This window comes from Berghia stephanieae, chromosome 8, assembly GCF_034508935.2.
Source record: "Berghia stephanieae isolate SIO BIC M18660-M18661 chromosome 8, UCSD_Bste_1.3, whole genome shotgun sequence".
NCBI classification, from domain to species: Eukaryota; Metazoa; Mollusca; class Gastropoda; order Nudibranchia; family Aeolidiidae; genus Berghia; species Berghia stephanieae.
This window is the reverse complement of record NC_088367.1, coordinates 53,352,425-53,360,642: the sequence shown is the minus strand read 5'-3', so window position 1 is coordinate 53,360,642 and position 8,218 is coordinate 53,352,425. Positions and strand designations below refer to the sequence as shown.

Sequence of the window (8,218 nt, the reverse complement as noted above, 5' to 3'; positions counted from 1 at the left end):
TGATAGAATACATCCCTGTCTTACTCCTTTTGTAACTTTGAACCATTCTGTTGTTCCGCTTTCTAGTTGTACCGCTGATTGTTGGTTCTCATAGAGGGATCTTATCAGGTTTCTAATTCTAGGATCAAAGTTCATCTCCAGGAGAGTTTCCCATAGTTTCTCATGATTAACACAATCAGAAGAAGAACTAGTAGTAGAAAAAGAAGTAGTAGTAGTAGTAGTAGTAGTAGTAGTAGTAGTAGTAGTAGTAGTAGTAGTAGTAGTAGTAGTAGTAGTAGTAGTAGTAGTCGTTGTTGTAGTAGTAGTAGAAGAAGAAGAAGAAGAAGAAGAAGAAGAAGAAGAAGAAGAAGAAGAAGAAGAAGAAGAAGAAGAAGAAGAAGAAGAAGAAGAAGAAGAAGAAGAAGAAGAAGAAGAAGAAGAAGAAGAAGAAGAAGAAGAAGAAGAAGAAAGAAGAAGAAGAAGAAGAAGAAGAAGAAGAAGAAGAAGAAGAAGAAGAAGAAGAAGAAGAAGAAGAAGAAGAAGAGAAAGAAGAAGAAGAAGAAGAAGAAGAAGAAGAAGAAGAAGAAAGAAGAAGAAGAAGAGAAGAAGAAAGAAGAAGAAGAAGAAGGAAGAGAGAAGAAGAAGAAGAAGAAGAAGAGAAGAAGAAGAAGAAGAAAGAAGAAGAAGAAAGAAGAAGAAAAGAAGTCCAATTCATAATTCATTCTTTTCACCAGTGATAGCCGAGTAGAGCCAAGGATGAAGACCTGATGAGTGACGTGTACATTGCTATTTCCTGCGTCACGGTCTGATTCAAGGTGTCCAGTTCGTACCGATGACGATTAGGTAGGAAGGAACTTGTCTTTTGATTGGAACTCGGCTCGGGTCAATGTCGGACCTGCACGATTTGATAAGTTATGATGATGATGATGATGATGATGAGATGATGCATATGATGATCATGATGATGATGATGATGATAATACTAATAATGATAATAATGATGATGCTGATGATGACGTGATATTAATAATAATAATAATAATAATAATAATAATATATAATATAATAATAATAATAATAATAATGATGATATAATAAATATAATAGTTATAATGATAATAATAATAGTAATATGATATAATAATAATGATATAATAATGAATAATAATAATTAATAATAATAATAATAATAATAATAATTAATAATAATAATAATAATATATAATCATAATATCATATATATAATAATAATCATAATGATAATAATAATAATAATATAATAATAATATAATAATAATATAATAATAATAATAATAATAATAATAATAATAATCATAATAATAATCAAATAATAATAATAATAATAATGATAATAATAATCATAATATAATGATAATAATAATCATAATAATAATCATAATAATAATCATAATAATATTGCGCCCATTTCCTTAATCAGGAAAGCTCTAGACATAGACATTCATTGAAATATAACACCGATTGTAAAATAGCTTGACATAATACAAACACCACGCATTTCTGACAAGACCCTTAAATAAACAATTCATTTTGGGGTCTGCATTGTATTCTCGACATAAAGTTGTTTTCCTGTCTATAGGGCAGAGATGTGATTCACACCTTCTTTTGTTCCGGTTCAAAACCATTTGGAAGTGTGTAACGAACTAGTTCTTCGGCGGAGTAACAGTAAATAGGTTAAGGCATATTGAAGCATAAAGTGGTGCAACTGTTTTAGTATTAGGATGGAAAGGCAAATTCTTATGATAACGGGGGAAAAAGGGTAAGGGTGGATGGTCTTTGAAGATAGAATGAAGTTGATGTCACTCATTCTTTGTTAATGTATTTTTTACCATCCACGTTTATAAGTAATTCTACAAAAAACTGTATTAACCAGACTATAAAGGTTTAAGGATACACATAGTTTTGTGTGTTGGACCGTATGCTTCTGGATGGCAATGTTGGGAGCTTCTTAGCCAAGCGCATACTATCTATTGGCAACGATCATATGAAAGTTGGTTTTCCAAAACTCATTAAGTCGATTTTTATACGTTTTAAGATTTTCCATCCATGAGATAAATTGAAACGCAAATTTTATTTTTAGTATCATTGGCACAAGAATTTTCTTAGATTTGTGTGAATTTGAAGTTTAAATATGTAAAATAATAGACTGAATGAGAAATTGTAGAGGGAAATTATTTTCAATATTCAAAAAGGGGAAAAGGTTATTTACACAAGGTATGTATGTCCAGCTATATGGTCTTGTGGTATGACACTCGTCTTCGGATCGGAAGGTCCTGGGTTCGAGCCTCGCTTTCTGCATAGTTGAGTCCTTGGAAAAACGCTCTTAACACACTTTCTCTCATCGTACTCCGCTGTAAAATGATTACCTGGCCTTAAAGCGTTGTCTCTGTCCGAAAAATTTGGATTACCGGCTAACAAGCGTCATGTCTCGTCCTACATGTTAAGTGTTGGTGTTGGTTGGGACCCCTTGTAAGCGCTTTGAGCACATTTAGTGGATGTTGCCCAATATAAAAGCTCAGTTTAGAAAAAACAACAAAAAACAACAACAACAACAAAAAAAATAAAAAAAGAAAACAAAGACAAAGAAAAAATAAAAAAAAATAAATAAAATATAATAATAATAATAATAATAATAATAATAATAATAATAATAATAATAATAATAATAATAATAATAATAATAATAATAATAATAAAAGAACAACAAAGTATCTTGAGCTTTTATATAGCGTGATATCCACTAAACGTGCTCAAAGCGCTATAAAACCGGTCCATAACAATCAGCAACACGTAACATGTAGAACGAGACATGATGAGGCCTGTTAGACGATATCTACAATTTTTCCGACACAGACAAGCTGTCTAATCGCCAGGTACTCATCTTACACTTATGCACAGTAAAAAAATGTGTGTTAAGAGTGTTTTCTGAGGACTCAACTATGAGCCGAATAATGCTCGAACCCAAGACATTCCGATCTGAAAACGAGTTCCATGCTACAAGACCATATAGTCGCTTTTTAACTCAATTTTAAATCTATCATTGCGATAGAATGTGAGTATAGACCCTTTTTGAAGGACTCAACTAGCGCCGCTCAGATTAGGTACCGGAATTCTGGATCTTCCGGTACGAAAGCGAGTGTCATACACATTCACACATGGATACGGACATACCTGACGTCCAGAACGGTAGCTTTTCCAGGTACCTGTCCGTTTCTGGGTACCGCTGAAGCAACAGACTTTTCGATCTCGATCTGCCAAGGTCACTGAGGTAGAGGGCGCTCATGTCACGTTCTTCTTGAAGGAAATGGATGACCTTGCCTAATTCCACGCTGTTTGGGATGGACAAGAGGGTGTGAGAGGAATAAATGGAACTGTTAATATTATATGGCCAACAACTGGAGGTGACTAAATGAGTCAATAAAATGGAGAGAAAGAAAAAGGGTGTAAATATGACTCATAAATAAGGGAAAACACACAACAGACGACGTTTCGGCCTTTGGCCTATCAAAAGACGATATATATATATATATATATATATATATATATAATAAATAAATATAGTATTATGTATATATACTATATATATATAATATATATATATTAATTATATAATAATATTGTAATTAGTAATACTATCCCGCACAAATCTTTGGGCCTCTTTTTCGCTCACGAAGTGCCCGAATTCGCGTCAAAATATGGGACGAAGCCGTTTCGTATATGCTATTTTAAAAAAATTAATTACGACGCTGTTTATCGATGAATATGACTGAAAGTTGGCACACAGTTAGAAAAAGGGTCATTTTAGATTATGTCAAGCGACAAAACTCGTGCGAATTACCAGAAGACCGTTAAAATAAATTTTACTCTTTGGAGTAAAATATTTCTAAAACTGCCGGGCGTGGAGGTTTTGTCGCTGACAAGGTAATACATGAATATTTCTTCTTTTTGTTGTAAAATTTCATATGAATAGGACGAGTACTTTTCCCGTATTTTATAAAACACCATCCTAATTTGCTCTTCAAGTTTCAATCTTTTAATCCACGATTACGCAAGATACACCAAAGGTCGAAAAAAAATGCCGAAAAAGCGTCACATATTTTCGCGTTTTTTTTTTCCTCTTTGCGGGTCATCCAAATAAATGACACCTTTGAAACTGCATAACTTGTTTATTTATGAATGGATTTTCAAAATTCAAAAACTTTTTACTCAGTGGAGTGATATAGTGGCTTTGATCTAATTAGAAAAAATTATTTCTATCAAAAAAGATGTAATAAAAAAAACATTTTTTCAATATCATTGCATAATTATATATATTATATCGTGTAAATTGTAAAAGGCCAAAGGCCGAAACGTCGTTTGTTTTGTGTTGTTCCCTTATTTATGAGTCGCATTTACTCCCTTTTCTCTCTCTCTCTCTCTCTCTCTCTCTCTCTCTCTCTCTCTCTCCATTTTATTATATGGTTTGGTGCCCTATCCTCGTCACGACATATAAGCAATGTTAAGTCAGTGTGCTCAAAGAGAATTTGGTGTAGATATAGGGGATACGCCTGTACAAGAGAATATCTTTGATCTGAGAGGGGGTGATATAGTTGTAATTGACAAACCTGTTCAAGTGAATATTTTTTATTTGGGGGGATTGATATATATATAGTTTTAGGAGGAGACATACCTGTACAAGAGAATATCTCTGATCTGAGAGGAGTTGATGTAGTTGGTGAAGGTGGTGAAGAACGTGTTGGCTGTAAGACCTGTCAGTACCATGACGGGGATCATAACGATGGACGTCATCTTGACCAGTTGTTTACGCTTGCCAGACGAGGTGATTGGGTTTCCTAATATATATATATATATATATATATATATATATATATATATATATATATGTATATATAATATGTATATAAATAACATTTCAAGTATAATTATGATAAACTTCTACAATATTGTTTAAAACAGGAGATGTAGTGAGAGGAGAAGTGCCAGAAGACAATAGGGGATAAAAATTCCGCGGCGGGAAGAGCGTGACTCTACCTTATGAGTTATCCACGACCCAAAAAAGATCGTCTCTAACCCTAGTCATTATTAGAATTCTCTCTCTCTCTCTCTCTCTCTCTCTCTCTCTCTCTCTCTCTCTCTCTTCCCGACTACTTGAGATCGCGGGTCCAACACATAAAACCCCCCCGAAGTTAGTTCACCAGCAATTAAGCTTAATAGTCAATATTCCCAACAAAACATATGATATAGAAACAATTGAGACATTGAGTATGCCCGGTATTTTGGTGAATTCTTAATTCGGAAAAAGTGCGTGGAGCAGGCACTTATGTTGATAACAACAAGAGATGAACTGAGTAGGACAGTGTCAGAAGACAATAGAGAATAGCAATTTCGCGGCGGTGATGGGGGGTTTGAACCCGCGACCTTACTGGTACGACAACTCCTCCTGGCCGGGAGATCGTGTCTCTATGTATCTGCTATCACTACCTTTGCGTTTCTACTACTTCATTCTTGTTATCCATAGATATAAAATGAAGATATTGACGTTACTCAGCTATTTGGTATTGTAATTATACAGCCAATTAATTATTATTTCTCACTAAATTGTATTAATCAGACTATAAAAACGTTTAAGGATACACATAGTTTTGTGTGTTGGTACGTTAGATCAGGCTGACGGATGTTTTGAGTTTTAAAACTAAACTCATTGCATCCATATCTTTCTCCTTAACAACATTTTCAGAACTTTTCCCAAAACGTCAACCCACACTACATAAAATCATATTTTTTTAAAACTCACACAGAAAAGCAAAAAGTAGATTCTATTAATATGTCAACAAATGAGCACTACATCACAGTGTCAAGCTTTTATGACTATGACAAAATAATTACGTTCAATTTTCTGATGCCAAAAATGATAAAATTGTTGGTTGTGCCGTAAGGAATGTCATGTGACCATTTTCATTTTGTTGGTAAGGAGAGGGATATAGCGCTCACCTCGACAGAACTCAACACTTCTATTCCTGGGTGGTTTGATGCTCAGCATGTCTCGGATGGCAAGATCTAGCTGCGATGGTGTCAGGGACTTCGTCGAGGAGTGCGCCGACTCGCCGATATCCTTGGCCGGCTGGACTGTCGGCTGGCGTCTAAGGAGCCACGACATAGTGTCTGGAACAAATAAAAATGTTAAAATATTCAGTTTGTGACCTAGACGGTCTAAACAGTGTTTTTAACTCTCTCCTTACCGATCATTTTTAGTATTTTCCCAAAAGTTGCAGGTTTAGCCAGCAGAAAATAATTTTTTTTTTAAAACTCAAATAATCTGTCTACAAAACAACTTTATGTTTTTATTATTAAACAGCGATCATTATTTAAAGTTTGTGATCTACAAAATAAATCTGAATAAGAAACATGCATAATGTGTCGTAACAAATGTGACGATTTTTGCTGTATGTGGTAAGGAGAGGGTTACACTGCAGCTCCCGAATTATTACGACAGCTGCATTGGCTGCTAGTGGACCAGCAGATTAAATGTATATCTTCCACGAGGACGAGAGACGCATGCGCCCAACCAACATGACGTTCTCTCTCTAATAACTTTTCCACCGGTGACGTCACAGACTATGGGTGACGTCCATTCCCAATCAAGGGACGATATATCCCACAGCGATCGCTTCGATCAACGAACGACCTCAAATTGGAAACACCCGCTATCGAGTGAAGGCTGTTGAACGCGCCATTCAGCCTTCTGGTCCAAGGTTGTGGACTTTGCTACCACTTGAGATATGTTCTTCGTCTTCTCTTGAGGATTTCAAGCGTCGATTGAAGACATTCTTATCCAGACAAGCTTTCTTTTGATTATGTGTAGAATTAGCGTTGTTCGTGTACTGTGTTACTGTTATGGCTTAATCTATGTTATGCGCCCAGAGCCCCCCAGATGAAGGGATGTTTGGCGCACCATAAATCTAAACCATTATTATTATTATTATTATTATTATTATTATTATTATTATTATTATTATTATTATTATTATTATTATTATTATTATTATTATTATTATTATTATTATTATTATTATCATTATTATTGTTATTATTATTATTATTATTATTATTATTATTATTATTATTATTATTATTATTATTATTATTATTACTATTATTATTATTACCATTATTATTAGATTATTATTAGATTATTGGATAGATAGATAGTTTGATGGAAATAGAGTTAGACAGCTAGACAACTAGATGGATGTAAAGATAGATAGATAGATAGATAGATAGATAGATAGATAGATAGATAGATAGATAGATAGATAGATAGATAGATAGATAGATAGATAGATAGATACATAGATAGATAGATAGATAGATAGATAGATAGATAGATAGATAGATGGACAGACATACATAGATATATAGATATAAATAGATAGATAGATAGAGATAGATAGATAATAGCTGTATAGTTGTATAAAAATCTAGATAGATAGAAGTATATACACTATTTAGATAGATAAATAGGTTGATAGATAGATAGATATTATACAGACCGATACAGACATGCATATATTGATAGATGGACAGATAACATAAAAAGAGAGTTAATTTCACTTACCCGTCTTGTTAGTTTAAGGGTTTTCAATACTCGATTTAAAATAGAGATATCTTAGATCACGGTGTGACTGGCGCTAGATTGTACAAATCAAATTTCTGTTTTACTAACAGCATAACTCAAATATGATATCCCTTATTCGTGATGACACCACGTCACAGAATCCATTTCATCTGTCTCCGCCAATCAGAGCCCTCCGATTTTCCACGTGGCTACAGCTGCAACGAAAGGTGTGAAAAACAATGTTTCTGGTAGTTGACCTACCACGGCTATCTGGTGTTAAGTCAGAATGATTTAGTTGAAAACAGTACAGTTTAAAGACATCATGATCAGATATGCGTTAGGTGAAATTCTCACAATATCCGACTGCCGGATGTAAGGTAACGACACACCAAAACGTAACCTTAAACGTTTATAGTCTTATTGGTGGAACTAACCAGTGAATTGGTTGTCTAAAAACGCTAACAAAGAGTTGATCGAGGTCAATTTCGTTCCTTCTATTAAAAGCTTTATTTCAAGTTTAAGTAGAAAAAAAAATCAATGGTCGGCGGATCATGCCTCATGTGGTCTTGTGGAATAAAACTCGCT

At 33.9% G+C, this 8,218-nt stretch overlaps 1 pseudogene across 1 annotated transcript in view; it reads right to left on the bottom strand.

Moving 5' to 3' along the window:
- The window catches only part of LOC144979063 (uncharacterized), a 22,449-nt pseudogene extending 14,700 nt beyond the window's left edge, over positions 1–7,749 (bottom strand). The window contains exons 1-5 of the transcript XR_013646638.1: positions 7,634–7,749; positions 6,010–6,180; positions 4,688–4,850; positions 3,190–3,347; positions 711–874 (exon numbers count right to left, since the gene is read on the bottom strand). The product of XR_013646638.1 is annotated as an uncharacterized LOC144979063 (transcript). The remainder of the gene's footprint in view (positions 1–710; positions 875–3,189; positions 3,348–4,687; positions 4,851–6,009; positions 6,181–7,633) is intronic.
- Positions 7,750–8,218: the final 469 nt, after the last annotated feature.